Source organism: Triticum aestivum, chromosome 5D, assembly GCF_018294505.1.
Source record: "Triticum aestivum cultivar Chinese Spring chromosome 5D, IWGSC CS RefSeq v2.1, whole genome shotgun sequence".
Classification (NCBI taxonomy): Eukaryota; Viridiplantae; Streptophyta; class Magnoliopsida; order Poales; family Poaceae; genus Triticum; species Triticum aestivum.
This window is the reverse complement of record NC_057808.1, coordinates 416360442-416379649: the sequence shown is the minus strand read 5'-3', so window position 1 is coordinate 416379649 and position 19208 is coordinate 416360442. Positions and strand designations below refer to the sequence as shown.

Sequence of the window (19208 nt, the reverse complement as noted above, 5' to 3'; positions counted from 1 at the left end):
GTGATGCTGGTCGTTCGATATCAACTCCTTCGGCAGCTGCACCGTCTCCTCTAGCCGCTTCTCTGCATGGTGTTGGTCGTTCTTCAGCGACTCTTCCCACGGCTTCCGCACCTGGTGATTGTTGCCCTGCGTCAACTCCTCTCAAGGCTTCCGTGTTCGACGGTGACCGCTCTACGTCGACTCCCCCAGTGGCTTTCACATGTGGCTCTATGTCAACTCGCTACTCCCGATCGACTCTACACGCGGCTTCCACGGGTGGAGGCGACTGCTCATCGCCGGCATGTGTTTCTACCTCAACCTCTTCTGCTGTGTCTCTGTCCGCGCATGAGATTGCACAGCTGAAAATGCCTGCTTGATGCTTGGGATTCTTCACCGACGGTTTCTGCAGGTTCTGTGGCTGACTCTTCTGACATTGAGAAACCACCTTCTACTCATTCAGGTACATCCCCATGGATTCTTGATACTGGAGCGTCTTTTCATATGACTTATGATTCTTCCACTTTGACGTCCGTTCAACCAGTCGAGTCTCATGTTCATGTTCTTACGGCTGATGGCACTCCCCTCCCTGTAGCTAGTTGAGGCACTCTTAGCACCTCTTCATTTCATGTTCCCTCTGTCACTCATGTTCCTCGACTTACCATGTAGCTCATATCTGGTGGTCGGATTGTTGACTCTAGTTGTAGGGTCATTCTCGACTTCGATTCATGTTCTGTTCAGGATTGTCGCACGGGTGCTCTGCTTGGTGCTAGCCCTCGACGCTCTAATGGTCTCTGGGAGCTTGACTGGCTTCGTCTTCCCTCTGCTGCCACCGCCGCCAGTCTCGCAGCCTCTATAGCTGCATCTACCAGCTCTTTTCAACAGTGGCATCATCGTCTTGGCCATTTATGTGGTTCTCGTCTCTCATCTTTGGTTCATCGCGGTGTTCTAGGGTGTGTCTCCGGTAACGCTTAGTTGGATTGTTTGGGTTGTAGGCTTGGTAAGCAGATTCAGCTACCCTACCCTCACAGTGAGTCAGTGTCCGAGCGTCCTTTTGATCTCGTTCACTCTAATGTTTGGGGTCCGTTTCCCTTCGCTCAAAAGGGGGTCATCAGTACTATATTATATTTATAGACGATTTTTTTCGGTACACTTGGATCTATTTCATGTCTTCTCGTAGTGAGGTCTTACCTATATACAAAAAATTTGCTGCCATGGTTCATACCCAGTTTTCCACTCCTATTCGTGTTTTTTGTGCAGATTCCGCTGGTGAGTATATCTCCCATGCATTGCGAGGATTTGTTGCTGAGCAGGGTACTCTTACTCAGTTCTCTTGCCCTAGTGCTCATGCTCAGAATGGTGTGGCCGAGCGCAAGCATCGTCACCTTCTTGAGATGGCGCGTGCAATGATGATTGCCGCCTCTCTTCCACCTCACTTCTGGGTTGAGGCTATTACCACTTCCACATATCTCATCAACATTCAGCCTTATGCTGCTCTACAAGGTGGTATTCCTCTCGAGCGTCTTTCTGGTCATTCTCCTGATTATTCAGCGCTGCGTTTGTTTGGTTGCGTTTGCTATGTTTTCTTGCCCCTCGTGAACGCACCAAACTGACCACTCAGTCTGTTGAGTGTGTCTTTCTTGGATACAGTGATGAGCATAAGGGCTATTGGTGTTGGGATCCTGTCGGTCGTCGGATGCGTATTTCCCGGGATGTGACCTTTGATGAATCTCGTCCCTTCTATCCGCGTCCATCCTCCTTGGCTTTTTCTACGGAGGACATCTCTTTTCTTACATTTCCGGATACACCACCCTTTGTGCCCAGTATTCCTACTCGTCATCCCGCTGTTGCATATCCAACCCCGGCCTCTCCTATGGTTTCTTCTCCTCCTTCATCCCCTTCTCCACCTTCATCACCGATACATTCCCCGTCTCCACCTCCAGTGATTCCACCTCTTCCCTCCTTTCATTCCATTATACTCGTCGTCCACGTGTTGTGGATAAGTCTACAGATGTGCCCTCTACTTCTGGTGTGGCGTCTTCCTCCTCTCACCCGACTTATGGTCTTCGTTCTCTACCTTGTCCGCCCCCTGACCGATATTCTCCTCGTTATGGTCTTTCGACCGTTCTTGAGCCAACTTCTTACCGAGATGCTATTGTTCATCCTGAATGGCAATTTGCGATGGCAGAGGAGATTGCTGCCCTTGAGCGCAACGACACATGGGACCTGGTTTCTCTTCCTCCCCGTGTTCGTCCCATCACTTGTAAGTGGGTCTATAAGATTAGGACTCGCTCTGATGGTTCTCTTGAGCGTTATAAAGCTCGTCTTGTGGCTCGTGGCTTTCAGCATGAGCATGGTCGTGATTACGACGAGACTTTTGCTCTTGTGGCCCATATGACCACTGTCCGCACACTTCTTGTCGTGGCCTCTGTTCGCCACTGGTCTGTGTCCCAGCTTGATGTTAAGAATGCATTTCTTAATGGTGAGTTGCGTGAGGAAGTTTATATGCAGCCACCACCTGGGTATTCAGTTCCTGATGGCATGGTTTGTTGTCTTCGTCGCTCTCTATATGGCCTTAAGCAAGCCCCCCGTGCTTGGTTTGAGCGTTTTGCCTCTGTGGTCACTGCAGCTGGTTTTTCGCCCAGTGCTCATGATCCAGCGTTGTTTGTCCACCTTTCTGCTCGTGGACGCACTCTTCTTCTATATGTTGATGACATGATCATCACTGGCGATGATTCTGAGTACATTGCCTTTGTTAAGGCCCGTCTCAATGAGCAGTTTCTTATGTCTGATCTTGGTCCTCTTCGTTACTTTCTTGGGATTGAGGTTTCCTCCACCTCTGATGGCTTTTCTATTTCTCAAGAAAAGTATATGCATGATCTTCTTGCTCGTGCGGCTCTTAGTGATGAGCGCACTGCAGAGACTCCTATGGAGCTCAATGTTAACCTTCGCGCTTCTGATGGTGAGCCATTGTCTGATCCGACGCGTTATCGTCATCTTGTTGGGAGTCTTTTCTATCTTGTTGTCACTCATCCGGATATCTCATATCCTGTCCATATTCTGAGCGAGTTTGTTTCCGCTCCCAGTTCAGTTCACTATAGTCATCTTCTTCGTGTTCTACGATATCTTCGTGGCACGATCTCTCATCGTCTCTTTTTCCCCGTTCTAGCTCATTACAGCTCCAGGCCTATTCAGATGCTACGTGGGCTAGTGATCCTTCGGATCGCCATTCACTTTCTGCTTACTGTGTTTTTCTTGGTGGTTCTCTCATTGCCTGGAAGACGAAGAAACATACTGCAGTTTCCCGTTCGAGTGCAGAGGTCGAGGTGAGAGCTATGGCTCTTCTGACGGCAGAGGTGGCTTGGTTATGATGGCTACTGGAGGATTTTGGTGTTTCTGTTACTACACCTACCACCCTCTTGTCCGACAGTACAGGTGCTATCAGTATTGTGCGGGACCCCATGAAGCATGAGCTTACCAAGCATATTGGTGTTGATGCTTCCTATGTGCGCGCTGCTGTGCAGGATCATGTTATTGCTCTTCAGTATGTACCTTCCGAGTTACAGCTAGCGGACTTCTTCACGAAGGCGCAGACTAGAGCACAACATAGATTTCACCTCTCCAAACTCAGTGTTGTGGATCCACCATGAGTTTGAGGGGGGGGGGGGGTGGTGTTACAGTTATATTAGTGATGACTTTTGGTCTTTTGCGGTCTAGCCTTTTGGCATCCTCATGTACTTGTATATATGCTGCCTTTGGCCTTCTAATAAGATTAAGTTGCTTTCTCTAACAGTAGGAATAGAAGGAAAGTATCTCTCTGTCGATTGCATGTATCTCTTACTTTCCTAAACTAACTAATTTACTTGCCACTAAACAACAAATTTGCCAAGGGTAATTTCGTCCTAACATGTCTATAATTATATGCCTTAGTCACCGTGCCAAAAATAATACACCTTACATAAAGGAACGGAGGGAATCCCACACGTGCTTGTGGGCCGAAAATAAAAAATGTATTTCAAAGCAGTTTCAGCACACCAAATGGGAATCCCACACGTGCCTGTGGGCCACTTTGCTTATTGCTAAAAAGGATATTCGCTAAGAACTTGCAAAAAAATAGAACTACATATGTTGCTAAACGGCCTCAGAGTTATAGAAGCATCATCACATATCTTAAACAAATAACATGCCTTTCTCCACTGATAATCAATGATTGTGTTAGGCCTTCTCACAATCATACCGCGGACACGGCATACATGGCCCAGATCTTCATGAATCTGTATTTCATGATTGCAGACGTTGTTCACCTCTTTCTCATTGGCTGCCTCTTCAAGTGTGTCGAGCTGGCGAATAAATATAACTAAATCATTACGACAAACAACATAAATCCAAATAAACAATTTACTGAAGATTAAGTTTGCAGATTTCTCTTATTGAGCTGAGCTCATCTATTCTCAAACTTAACAAGTTGAATCAATTTGCAGACAGAGCACGCTATTATAAGCACAACTATCAAATTACAAAATGATATGTTTCAAAATGTTGCAGCAACAAAAGTCATAAATCTGTGATTATAATTTGTACCTTAGAGCTTTCAAGTGCCACTGAGTACTCATTCCAAAAATCTTCAAGACCATCACTTTCCTTTTCTTGTATATTTTCTTCCTCCATAGGCTCGTCTTCCCCCACAGGATTGTAAGGTTCTGAGGGCAAATCAAATACTGCTGGATTTGCTTCATTTTTTCTCTTTTTCTTGGCACAATTTTAACCTTCCCATCTACTTGGGAATTTGGATCAACTTTTCGTTTATTTTTCTCTCCTTAGGAAGTGAACGAAAAACTTGTGTTTCTGCTATTTTCTCCTTATGGGTAGCGACCTACATTGAGCAGGAAGAGTTACAGCTGGAAGATGAAAACTTTCAGCATTCAATTGGAATAGATTCAGCAAATTTCAAACAATTATACTCCATTATTTTCAGTACAAGAGAAAGGGGTACTTGTGAACTAAGATGTGTCAAATAATTATGGATGAACATTAAAAAAATTGAAAACAATGATAACAGCAGTGCAAAGTTGATGCTACTAATTTGTCATTACAGACATGTAGAACAAAAAATAACAATATAACTCTCAGTAAAAAATGCAAGTGAAACGTACATACAGCCAGATCATGGATACGTTCCTCCTCAGGTCTTTTCTGCAATATAACTCTCAAACAGAACTGCTGATGGTTGATAGCTGGCCGAAGGACTATATGGAACAATTTGACTGTTTTGATCTCTAGCATGCATTGTCTCATTTACTTCATCAATTTCTTCGGTTACCTCTCATGAGAGCACCAGCCTGTTCTGATGGTATCAGCTATTTATGTTTTTCAGGTGTGAGCTGTTTGTTTTTCTCAGGCGTCAGTTATTTGTGTGCTCCTGTGCTTTCATCATCATCATCCGAATCAAGAACTATTATGTCACTCTTTTTCTGTTCTCTTTGCTCAATAGAATTGGCCATATTAGTTTTAACACTCGGCCCATAACTCAGAGCGGGCTCAGGCAGAGTAGAAAGGAAAGTTAACAATTGGACCTTCTGAGCATACAAGCTGTCCCACTCCTCGGTAACACTGCCACATCCCCAGCTGCGAATCTTATTTGCAGTAAGTGAAAGATTATTGATGGGGTCGGAAGGCTTTCTTTTTCTGCGGTAATACATGCCTACAGAAAGATATGACTAATTAGTTATTATCATAGAAGAGCGAAGAAATAAATTTGCACCAGCAATGGAAGTAGCACTTCTGCTGATGTTGCATATAAGCCCCATGCAAGGTGGACAAGAAAAATGTGGGATGCATACAAGGCAATCATAAGTAGAAGCACAGACAGTTACATGTGAAGAACTATAATGATCATAAAATGCAGCGGCCATTATGTAGTAGTCAACCCACTAATTGTTTAACACAAGCATAGTAATTGATGAACAAATAGGCACCTTATTCATCAATTCTTTCTCCTAGGTTTACTAGGTATCTTTATTTTTGGCATCGAGCTCTGTGCTTCACCTGGTACAATTCAATTCAAGTAGTAATGAAACTTTATGCATAAAGCTAGTAGCTAGTAGCAACTAGAGATACACTAGAAATATCACCTACAGTAAATTCAGTCCAAATTCAAATACTGTTCTTTGCTTCTAATAATGCACAGAATACCCAGAAAAGGAGTCTCTAAAGAAAAGAAAAACACAAAGGTGATGTGAGTGTAAAGGGCAGTGGAAATACTTCAACTGGGCAAACTATATTCACACTAGCATTACAAAGAGCAAAGTTGCTTCAATACCTACAAATATACAAGCTTGCAAACAACAATGTACTAGCAGGAAACAGATCACCACAATAACACCCATGACTGTGTCCAGCATAGCAAAGATCAATACTCATGAAACAACCAGAAAGTGGAAACCTGCCAACTGATGTGGTCTCATTTGCTTTTCATGTCTTGGATGAATAGCAATGTCTAACGCAATGAGTTCTTCAGCGACTCTTAACATCACCAACGACAATATCGTTAGAATCCTTTCAACGCATTTCACAGAAATATGATCTTGACCTTGATGCCTGACATGAGGTAAACTCAATTCCAATGATACATTTAAATTTCATGAATGCCATGAAAAACATTGAAAATAATGATAAGCCAAAGTTCCACATTTGTTACTAAACCCATGTCCTGCGCAATATTGCCAGGCCACATCATCTATCTATCTATTTTATACTAAAAGCACAACATGGTAGAGATAGAAAAGTAGACTATAAATTCTCACAAAAAGGTAAAACATCCAACCGTTGGTTGAACAGACCAGCTTATTGATCAAATTTTTGCACAAACTATTCCGTTTCAAAAACAAAAAATGTTTGAGCACAAACTGCATGAACCACATCCTACCATTGTTTATCCTCGCATACCTGTCATTTTTATAATGCATGGCAACAATGCATCTAAAAAAAGTGTTGCTTCCACTTTTGGAGAAGCAGGAAACAATAATCTGCCATGCTTCTGTTCTAGATTCTCGTTAACAAATCCAAACATGTATTAGTCTACAAAACAATATCTCAAATACCCCTGTTAAGCTAGAAAACAACCACAGAATTGACTATTAAGCTTCCCACAAAAAATATTTGAAGATAGGGCTATACTGCTACCGTAGCCCTATGTTTTTTGTAGACATAACAGAAAGCCAGGCGCACAAAGCCAACAAACAGATTGCATAAGCTACAACCATAAGCATCAACAAATCTATTGTATTAACTACTAACATAAGCATCAACAAAATCTGATACGATTCCATTTATCAATGCTAAACTACCACATCTATTACCGTTGTCCCTTACACTTTTATATGAATCTCAAGGAACAAAACAAGCAATTAATCTACATAGGCAGAGAAATGAGCAGTAAACAAGCACAAACCAAAGTCAGGAAGTCAAGATTAATGCACATACCTCAGCGAAACACAAGGGCCTTCATCTTATGGATTCCCATTAGCATACAGAACTACAAAAGGCAGCAGATCTGCACTCCTCACCGTACACACAGGAGTCAGACCAGGCAGAAGTTAGAATCGCATCACAATATCACATGGTCAAATTTGAGCGCAAACTCCTACCAATATTTATCTTTTATGCATGGCAACACTACACCTAAAGAAGCGGTGCTTCCACTTTTGGACAAGCATCATACATGAAGTCGTTTATTCTTTACAATTTCTTCGACAAAAAAACAAACTTGAGTTCATCCAAACACATTTAACAGAAGAAAGAAACCCTAGCTGCCAACAAGAGCAATCTCCTCTCCCCTCAGCCTCCGACCGACGATCCGTCGCTGCGGCGCAGAGGGGAGAGGATTCTCTTTCTTGTCCTTTGTGCACTAGGTTTTGGTCTCACAGCGCCGTCGCTCCTACCCTGATGGCGGTGTCATCTTGATAAAAGTCCTCCAGCTCCAATCCCGTCTCGGTGATGCCTGTTGCGGCGTTGTTGAGGTGCCTGGAAGTTTTCGTCCCCATTTTTCTTTATGGACGACAGGCTGGTTATTTGTGTTGTCCGTCAGCATGGATCCATGTGCATCGTCAAGGCAACATCGTGTTCTTTACCAACCTCTTCTCTCAAGCCTTTGCAAGCAAGAACGCCGACTTGGTCTGACGATGCTAGCCCCGATGGCATCTTGACACTGGTCTAGTTAGGGTCGCCCAGCCCTTCTCTTGAGCCAGAGATATAACTAAATGTATCACCATGCAATTATATGCAGGCTAAAGAAGGTAAGCATTGGACTATCCGAACTACATGTCAACATGGTCCTTAGATGCAGAAAGATTGTTTTGATTTGATCCAGAAATTCCATACAAAAGGGTCCTAGTTCTATGTAGTCAAATCTGAATGGCAAAACAAACAACACTTTACTGGCTGTACCAACTGCCAAGATAGCATACCAGTACTAATGAGGGTCCAATTGTTTAGCATTGCAAATTAAAAGATGTACACACTAAATCTGCAGGTCTTCAAAGCTACTATGTTTAACTGTGGACAGCCATTGGCCTTTATACAAAGTCTCCAGCATGATGTCTTGTTCATACAAAATAAATAGATTGCCAAACAATGTTCAGTTTATGTTGAAATAAGCGCATGACATGACCAGAGCGGAGAATACATTAGAGGCATCCAGATAAGGTATGATGGGAAAATAGCTCGGTGCAGAAAGAATCCAACAGCTAAATTAGAGTGTACTATAATGCATTAAGGCATATTCGAATAACCAGAGTATTGCACAAAGAATCGAGGTCAAGAAACTAGGTGAACATCAAAAACCTGCTGCAATTATTACTACTTCAACTGTGAAGTTACACAAGATAAGACTGGGTAGGCTCATTCATGTCAGGCCATTCCTCATAACCTACATTGACTAACACAGTGATTTTTCTATTAAGCGCCAAGGATCGAGAGACTGGGGTTGAAAACGTAAGGAGAAGCCATAAAATGGAAAGATCCATTATATGTTACATTAACATTACTCATGGCCAGAGTAGTTGTACAAAATGATTGCTGTGTGAATCTGCGAAACCACACACCACTGACTTGAATCAAACATACCGGTCTTTGTGTAGACAAACCAAACATCCATTTAACTACTATGTCATGCAATCTAATCCAATCCAATTCAAATTCATGGATAAATTTGAAAAACATTGCAAGGTCAAATTGATGGGCAAATAGGTTCCTGTTTTTAGGGTCATGGCCAAATAATTTCCTCTGAACTAACGCACACCCAACATTTCTGCTTGAGTTGCACATTTGTACGGAGCAGTCGCAGTGTCGCACCATCTGAGAATAATTTTACAGAGCTAGCATCTTCTACTTTTGTTCTTTCTAGAATAAACATGGAAAGATGCATCATTTTCTTAGAAGAAGAGCCAAAGCGGCTGATACAACGTTTTTTGGCCTACTGTGCTAACCTGCAGGATTAGCAACCAAAATTGGCAATTTCTATTGACAATTACGGTGACAGCTGACAAGAGAAGTATACAGAAACTAAGGGACGATTGCGGCTTGCCTCAGCTCCCTAGCGGCTGCTGCTTCACCCGTGGTGCGGGTGCGGCCATGCGCCACGACGCTGCCTGTCGCTCCGCCTCCCAACCATCCTCCTACGCAGCGCGCTCGCCACCGCTGACCGCGAATACGATACCACGCCGCACCTGCTGCCGCCGCCGCCATCTCCCTCTCCGTCTCCTAGAGGGGCCCTCTGTGTGAGCCCGCCCGTCAGACAGCAGTGGCTCTCAGTGGGCTTTCCCGACTGGGCCTCCATAATGTACATCGAACACAATTAAGAGGCCCACTACCAACCTCAAACACCATCACCATTAAGGCTCATCATCCCGCCATCTTCCTCCTCTGCTCGAATCCTCCCATGCCCCATTCTAAAAAAAATGACTCCTCGCCGTTTCCTCCTTCCTCGCCGGCGGCGCGGTTGGACGGAGAGATCCCCTACTATCTGCCACGGGCGGCGGGTACACACACCCGCCACCGATGAGGACACGGTACGGCACAACACAACCAAAAAGATCTTCACAATTCCCAAGCATCCACCGGAAATCAGGACGCCCGGCGGGCAGTTCCGCGCATCCCTCCCCTGCCAACGCGAGCCTCGCCCGAAACCGCAAGGAATCCTACCACTCCAACCCCGCGTGACGCCCACACACTAAGGAACATGGATCGAGAGTCATGGCATATGGTTACTTGGTTGGCCGAAGTGTGATGGACACAATTGTGGCAATTTAGCCAAAAGAGCATGACAGGTGGGCTAGGTGACTAAGTGATTATGAACCGAACACAATCGATCTTGCCTGAGTAACCCAACAACAGAAAACATCATTGCACCGAACAGAACATTGCTTATCTTCAAGATAAGCAGCTTAAAGAGCACCAGGCACATGCCATGTCATGGACCTTGTGTAATCCACAATAAAACTATATTGATGTAATATGCCCACCAAACAGAAACCTTTTACTTTTGTAAAACATTGGTGATATGAAACCTTCAGTTGCTCATAACTGTATTGTATGGGCCACGCAGATACATGATAAGTTACGGTACAAAATGACAAACTAGAGCATCTCATACAACATTTAACTTTAAAAAACCAATTCCAGTTCTAATATAGGCTCATCATAGTGTATCAGGTAAAGCCTGAGAAACAATTAATCAAGTTGTCCATTCTCACCCATGCGGTAACATAAGCAAGGAAGAATTTGCAAATTGATGGTTTCAGATTGATATATAAGAAACTGAGACCGACAAAATTTATCGCCTAGCACGAGCCATCAGTTTACCTTGGACGGACCAGGAAGGAACTGGAGGTCCAATTTGACTGAGTATCGGTCATGCATATCAAACAAATAACCTGCAAAAAGAAGCACCATTGTTTATTTCAAGCCCACAACCAAACAAGTGTCAATTTCGTGCTATAACACTGACATATTTTGGGATAGTGAGACACAAACAAAGTAAGGGATTATGCTAACTGTAGAAAGTCTGAAACCAATCATCTAGGGAACAAAGTTGATGCACTAAAATACTAAAAAAAAAGGAAAAATAGTAGTAGCAATACGAGGCACTTATCTCAATATTCAGGTAAAAGTTATCTGGCAGATGCTGGATATGAAATGAATAAATGCTACACTTATATTTGCAAGATGTGGGATACATAAACAATAGTTAACACGCAACCTACTGGAAGTGAAACATAGCAGAAAAGAATAGAGCAAAGGGATGTATTCTCTATTCTGCATGCAGATTCTAGCATGTAAACTCTAGCTCAGTAAGAACAGGAAAGCTATGCGAACAAACAATGAAACAATCAACAAGGGTTGATAACTGCCGTAAGTACTTATGTAAGAGTCACAACTTGGGAACACAACGATATTGATACAAAGGATGTGCAGACCAAAGCTCAAAAGAATTGGTAACGTAAGTATCAGGTATAGAATACTACTCCCTCCGTTCCTAAATATTTGTCTTTTTAGAAATTTCAAATGGACTACCACATACGGATGTATATAGACATATTTTAGAGCGTAGATTCACTCATTTTGCTCTGTATGTAGTCACTTGTCGAAATCTCTAGAAAGACAAATATTTAGGAACGGAGGGAGTAGAATGTAAGGGACACAGTTTCGACTGACAATGATGTTATATTCACCTTGCAGAGACTTCATGGCAGAGAAGGCTTCGGCAGAAGTTTCAAAGTCAGCATAAGCTATTACATGTCGATTACTATATCCTGTGTTGACCAGCCTTACTGCACAGAACCCAGTAAAAGGGCGATATATATCTAGAGAAGCAAGAGTCAAGGAGCTGAAGCACTAAATGGTGCAAGCTAAACACAAAAGAAAAGACTGAGACATAAGATTGGTAAGAACATAAACATACAAGATAGTTCCCTTATTAATTAAATGACAAATAAACTCAAAATAATAATAGCAAAGGATACGTGCAAGTTCCCGTCTGATACAGTTGGGTGGGAAACCTTCAACATGTAGGGTGTTTGATGCGTCTGAAGGAAGATGTGGCTCATAAGAACTAACAGAAAGCATCTGTAAAGATGCACCAGGTCAAATAGAATAATCCAGTACTTCACATTTACTGATGAAGCTGCTAGTCTTAATGAGGAACAAGGAATTGTTGTGTTACCTCATTGTTTATGTAAGGCCCATAAGGCAGTCCCATTGATTCATCAAATCCAGCCATTTCCAGCTCAAAACCAGTCATCCGCACCAAAAGGCATGTCTACAGAAGGGTGTAATAACTAAATTATATGCATGTATATGTTACTGGGAATGAATGAACTTCTAAAAGACATTGAGCGGCACGTGACTCGTGATTGCTAACAAACAGGGCTAAAGGGGGACGTATCCCTCCCTTAACTGCCCACTGTTAGGTAAAAGTGAGACCACTCCACCAATAAACGCAGATAGCACCCAAGCGGATAGGTAGAAGTGGGACCGCTCCACGAATAAACATGGATAGCACCCAAGTGGAGTCCCCGTGGGGATTCAAACACAGATGTGTAGGTTCAACAACCTGAACTCCTACCATTGGGCTAGCGCTCAGTTCTCTAACTCATGATTGCTTGAAATTATTAATTATACCTACCATTTAAAAAGCAAGCCCGATAAAAATAAACAGGACAGCATTAACTAAAGTGTGGATCTAACTATGTCACATATATCAAGAAATGGACATCTGGAGAGGGGGAAAAGGCAATCTCGCTGTTACGGCATTACCAATGTGAAAAGGGTTTAAATAAGTTAAAAAAGTGACGAGCATGTCAACGTTTCAGTATCGTTTGCTAATGATGACCTCATTTGTCATCTATGAGGTTAAAATGGACCTATGCACGCTGATTTTTCATAACACGCATTAACAGGACAGCATTAACTAAAGTGTGGATCTAACTATATCACAGATCAAGAAAGGGACATCTGGAGAGGGGGGAAAGGCAATCTTACTATTACAGCATTACCAATGTGAAAAGGCTATTACAGCATTACCAATGTGAAAAGGGTTTAAATAAGTTAAAAATGACGAGCATATCAACGTTTTAGTATCGTTTGCTAATGATAACCTCATTTGTCATCTATGAGGTTGAAATGGACATATGCACGCTGATTTTTCATAACACGCGTTAACATGAGAGCATTAACTAAAGTGTGGATCTAGCTATATCACATATCAAGAAAGGGACATCTGGAGAGGGGGGAAAGGCAATCTCACAGTTACGGCGTTACCAATGTGAAAAGGGTTTAAACAAGTTAAAAAAATGACGAGCATATCATCTATGAGGTTGAAATGGACATATGCACGCTGATTTTTCGTAACAAGCATTAAAGATATTCACACGCATTGATAAATGTAGGGGACTTTTTGAGATGAGAAAAATCTAAGCTGCCAACTGAAGAGATGGTGATTTATTTAACCTATCATGCAGCTCAGCGATGACAAAAATATACAACTAATGCCCAAACGGCAATTAGTCATACTCAATAAAATATTGGAAGAGTACTAATAGGAAAGAGGAACTAGCATTATTAAACTATTAATTGCTGTGTCAAAAGTAAGGGTGCGACCGTGCTACGACGCAGCAGCATGCAAACCCTAAGCTAGATCGACCAGATTGACGTAAGCACTATTGACCAATTCAGGTTTTTAAAGATTTATAATATATTTGGTCATATGATGTCCATTTCAAAGCTCTTTAGAACAATAGTAGAAATATGTGCTGTCAGTTTTGCGCCAATGTCTTTAACATAGCAAAAGCTGGGCAACACTTAATCCACATGTCAAAATGCTACCAACATCATAGAGAGAGAAATCCCAGAACTGTATCCTATAACTATCCTAGGATTTTTCTTTGAAGATTTAACAGAAAAACTTAGGCTAATGAGACAATAATCTGCCATACTTATGTTCTAAATTCTCATTAACAAATCCAAACCTTCAGTCTACAAACCTGATGCAGTGATGCTTATAAACAGGTACAATCTAACAATCAACAACATCTCGAATATCCATGTTGAACCATAAGAGAAACAACTGCAGCGTTGACCATTAAGCTTCCCAGAAAAAAATCAAAGATATTTCTATAGCCATATGCTTTTTACCTAGACATAATCAAAAGCCTAACCGTACATATGGCCAACAAACAGACAACTGTATAAGCTACAAACATAATAATAATAATAAAGTATTGTATAAACTACAACCATAAGCATCAACAAAAATCTACTCTATAAACTACAACCATAAGCATCAACAAAATCTACTCTATAAACTACAACCATAAGCATCAACAAATCTGATAAGGTTTCATTTCTCTCTGCTAAACTTTTATATGAATCTGCAGGAACAAAACAAAGAATTAATCTAACAGAGGCAGAGCATTGAGCAGTAAGCACAAACCAAAGTAGTCAGGACGGTGACGCTTGAGAGGAGGGGGGCCAGCTGGCAAAGGCGGCTGTGCCACCATCTGTACGGCCTGTGGGAGATGCAGCGCCGCCATCGGTGGAGGGCTGGCACGCAACAGCGGCTGGCCCATCATGTATCCGGCATGTGGAGGCTGCTGCACCGTCATTGGTGAAGCGACATCATAGAAGGACGGAGGTGCCATCATGGATGGAGGACCCCTGGGGAAAGGCAGAGGTGCCATCACAGGTCTGCCTTGTAGGGGCAGGGTCATGACCAGCTCCCGCAGGGGCATCGGCACCACCGTGTTCACGCCCTGGACCGTCTTCATCACAGGCGCGCCTTGTGGCGGCGGCGGGGGCGGCAGCACCGTCAAAGACCCTTGCTCGGTTGGGAGGGCCCCAGGAGCGCCATACATCCCCGCCGACGCCGCCGCGCTGGCCTGGTGGACCGGGTTGGCGGCGAGCACGGGAGAGTTGGGGTTGGCCACGGCAGCCTGGTGGAGCGGGTCGGCGGCGAGCAGGGGCGAGTTGGGGGCGGCAACGGAATCCTGGTGGAGCGGGTGTGCGGCGGACGCGGATGGATTGCGGGCGGCCATCTCTGGCGGCTGGTGGCGGAGAGAGCAGGACGTGCCGGATCTACTCGCCGGAGTGGGTTAGGGTTTCGGGGGCCGGCGGCGGGTGAGGTTCGGAGGAGGCGCGGGCTAGGGCTAGGGAAACGAGGCATCCTTATATACGACGGCGCGTGCTCCGGGTTGCCGATTGTGGCATCCGGCCGTGGCATCGGGGTCGCCGTTGAGGAAGGAAACGCGGAAACGGCGAGGAGGCGCGGCGCGCGTGCCTGGCGAGTGTGAGCGCGCGGAGGCGGCAGTGCGAATGGGTGCGTGGGTTTCGCGTCCCGGGCCTGCGTGGGTTGCTGGTGCAAACTCTGTGCTATGTGACTAGCGGCAGTAACATAGAGTAGTAACATAAGTGTGGTAACATGCAAAGCTTCATTTATTACGTTATAGACTCATATTGCATTGGGACATGTGATGTTACAGTAACTAGCTAAGTTACTAGTACTACATCTCTCATCATTAACTCATTGCCACATAAGCAAAATTGCTGAGTTGGACTCGATGTTACTACCGAAGTTACTCCCACTGTGGCTAGTCTGTGGGCGATATGAGCCCAGGCGACGCAGGCCCAGAGTGCAGGTTTTGACTGTCCCATGGCACGGAATTGGATAGCCAGGGACAGCTACAAACGTCCAATTGCATCCACTGTCATCCGGCGACAAGCCTCGGGCAGCAACTGTCACAAGAACGGGAGGCAGGAGAGGATGGAACGCGCCAGCCGAAGGCATCGCAAAGATCCATGTGGACGGAGGACTCGCAAGGAATGGGAGACGGGGGGCGGCAGCCTCGATTTGTCGGGATCATACTGGCAAATACCTTGGTTCGTCGGCTATGGTCTTCGATCTAATTACGGACCCTCCTACGCTGGAAGCGCTTGCTTGTAGAGAAGCTCTGTCTCTTGCACTCGATTTATCTTTAGATCGAGTTGTTATCGCATGTGACTGTAAAACACTGGTGGATGAGATAGAGAAAGGTTCGGATGGGAAATATGGTATGATCATTAAGGAGATTGTTGCAAGGGCAAGGGAACTTACTAGCTGCAAGTTTGTTTTTGAAGGCTGGGCAATGAATGTTGATGCCCATAATTTAGTGAAGTTCTCTACATCCTTAGAAGAAGGACGTCATGTGTGGCTGGGGACACCCCACGACCCTTTTGCAATTCATGTAAACCTGACCATTGAGTAATAAAGTTTGGTTTACCGCTCAAAAAAATCCACTGTCCAAAAACCCCTCAAAAATAAAAAATCCACTGTTCAAAACCCGCCCACTCGGGTGGCGGAGCTCACTACTACGGCGTCACGGAGGGAGGAACTTGTTCGCTCGGTTTTTCACCCCTCTTGAAGCACAAGCTATACTTAGAATTCCGCTATGCACTAGTAGAATCTCAGGCTTTTGGGCGTGGAACAAAGAACATCGAGGCATATTTACAGTCCGCTCGGCCTACCGTGTGATTGTGAGAACAAAACTTAACATAGAAGAATGGCTTGAAGAAAGGGAAGGCTCATCTCGCACTACTTGAGAAAGCAGTGAGTGGAATTCGATTTGGAATGTTCAGGTTTCATCGAAACTTCAAGTGTTCATTTGGTGACTAGCGCATCACTCAATTCCATCTGGTGAAGTGCTTCGTCGCATGAACATGGCTACCGCAGGAGCATGAGCTCTGTGCGGGGCGCATGATACCTGGCGGAATCACTAGTAGAAAAAGGGTCAAATGTTCAGCTCATTAGTCCCGGTTTGTATTTTGCTGGCACTAATGTGACCATTAGTGTCGGTTCCAACGGTTAGGCGGGCCGCTCTCATTAGTACCGGTTCGTGCCGAACTTTTAGCACCGGTTCGTGCCACAAACCGGTACTAAAAAGAGTGGTGGCAGGATGTTGTCGGACTGGGCCCCTACAGCACCTTTGGTACCGGTTCTTGCCACGAACCGGTAATAAAGGACGTCCTATATAAACCCTTCGTCCACCCGAACTCGCTCTGTTTTTCCCCTTTCCCCTCTCCTCTCTGTTCTTCCCCTCTACCCTCGAGCTCATCACATATTTTGCCCAAATTTTGTCAAGATTTGAAGGCCCCCATCCATTCAAGTGATCACAAAGATAAGCAACTTTGTCCTTTCATCTCTCATTGCTAGATTAGCTCTTGCAATGCTTTATATAGTCATTAATTTGTGGGTTTTAGTAATTTGGGAGGAATTATATGTGGTCGTTTATTTGATTTATATGCAATTTGAGCTCAAAATAACTCTTAGTTTGCATATATAGGTGTGGTTTACTTAGTTCCTTCCCGTCTCCGTCCTAACCACTGTCGATCGTCCGCACCGTCCTGTCGCCGGCACCACCTTGTGGTGAGCCTCTTGTTCTTATCTTTTTTATATAAAAAATCATGTTTGTGTGATTTAGATATATAGTTACTTGTATAATTATCTTACCCGCACGTTGTTTGTTATACATAGTGCCATGATTTTGATATCCGTCCCCGTCGGCCCTTGTCCGTGTTATGATTCGGATGTGGTATATTCTCTTTTAAAACTATTTGTTGCATTTCGTGTTCATGATAAATTATGCCCATCAAGTTGACATAGATATTTTTATCTAGGAGGTATGTGAACCGGAAATTCCAACCAACCCTATTGTCGAGAGGTTAAATTTAGTTGAAAGAGAAAATGAGTATTTGAAAGAAAAATTGAAAAGAATTGAGGGGGAGAAGATGGAATTGGAGTTGCATGTTGCCGATGTCGTCGATGATCACAAGATCAAGATGGAGAAAATGCGCTTGAAGATTAGAAAGATTAGAAAATATGCCATTGATAGTGAGGTTTGGTATCATTATGCTGTTGGACCAATTGTTACCTTAGTTGAGATCTTGATCGCATTTGTTGTTGCATTTAAATGCTTTAGCTAGAGAGTTATTTGTATGTTGCATTTAGGTGTTGTATGAACTTTATGTATGAACTTGTATTAATTTGATCTTTTCGGTGTTGTGTAATGAAGATGAGCCGACAATGTATGTACGATGACCGATGCTCTCCCCAGTTCATTAATGGCGTGCATAGTTTTCTGATTGCGGCTGAGGCAAACAAGTGGGCGGATGGTTTTATGCCTTGTCCATATGCTGGTTGTAAGAATGATCACAATTACTCTAACTCAAGAACCATTCACGTCCACCTGTTTGAGTCTGGTTTCATGCCCCACTATAATGTTTGGACCAAGCACGGAGAAAGAGGGGTTATGATGGAAGAAAATGAAGAAGAAGAGGACGACGATAGCTATCCTAGCCATGGGTTCCCTGAATACGATGATACAACAATGGGGGAAGAAGCTGAGCCGGCAATGCGGGAAAAAACCGAGCCGGCAATGAAGGAAGAAGCTGAAGAAGAGGCATCAGATGAGCCCGCTGATGATCTAGGTCGGGCCATTGCCGATGCAAAGAGAAACTGCGCAAGTGAAAAGGAGAAGAAGAAGTTGCAGCGCATGTTAGAGGATCACAAGAAATTGTTGTACCCGAATTGCGAAGCTGACAAGAAAAATGTGACGCCCGGATCATTAAGCTACAGTAAACCTCTGCTAATGACGCCATGTCATCACTGTTACTGTTGTTAAACTCGCGTTGGTTCAAATTCCGTTCAAATTCAAATTTAAAATCAAGACAAAATAAAAGTTTTCAATTGTCAAAACTAAAATGCTCAAGTTGTTACAAATAATCACTTGGTAATCTTGGTGGAGAAACCACGATTTTACAGGATGGTTATATGCTCTAAAATTAAAGTAAAAGAAGGTACAAAAGAAAAATAGGAAAGCCCCTCCCTCCCCACTGGGCCTCTCGGCCCACCTGGCCACCAGCCAGGCCGGCCCACTCCCCACACCCCTCCCTGGCCTATATGGCCCTTCCCCGAACCTGAAACCCTAGCCCGGTCGCCCCTCGATCCCCCACTCGCCCCCACTTCCCCACGCCCCACTCCTCCCTCCCTGATCCAGATCGGGATCAGGGGCACCCGAGCACCGCCGCCCCAACTGCGACGACCGCGCGACCACGCGCCCCGCCGCCGGCGCCCAACCCGGCACCGCCCCACCGCCGTCATCCTCGCCTCCTCCCCTCCCGATCTGGGAGACCCGACGCCGCGCCCG

The 19208-nt window shown here is 44.3% G+C and overlaps 1 protein-coding gene across 8 annotated transcripts in view; it reads right to left on the bottom strand.

Annotated features, from left to right (window-relative positions):
- Nucleotides 1-4000: 4000 nt before the first annotated feature.
- The window catches only part of LOC123122256 (MAGE-like protein 2), a 143231-nt gene continuing 128023 nt past the window's right edge, over nt 4001-19208 (bottom strand). For 7 of the 8 annotated variants that reach the window (XM_044542417.1, XM_044542420.1, XM_044542419.1 and 4 more), the window contains 5 exons: nt 7459-7528; nt 5952-6573; nt 5134-5677; nt 4558-4849; nt 4001-4316 (listed from right to left, as the gene is read on the bottom strand). The gene's annotated coding sequence lies outside the window, so the exon portion shown is untranslated. Of the gene's footprint in view, nt 4317-4557; nt 4850-5129; nt 5678-5951; nt 6574-7458; nt 7529-19208 lie in introns of all 8 variants that reach the window. The other variant, XM_044542413.1, reaches the window with a different exon arrangement.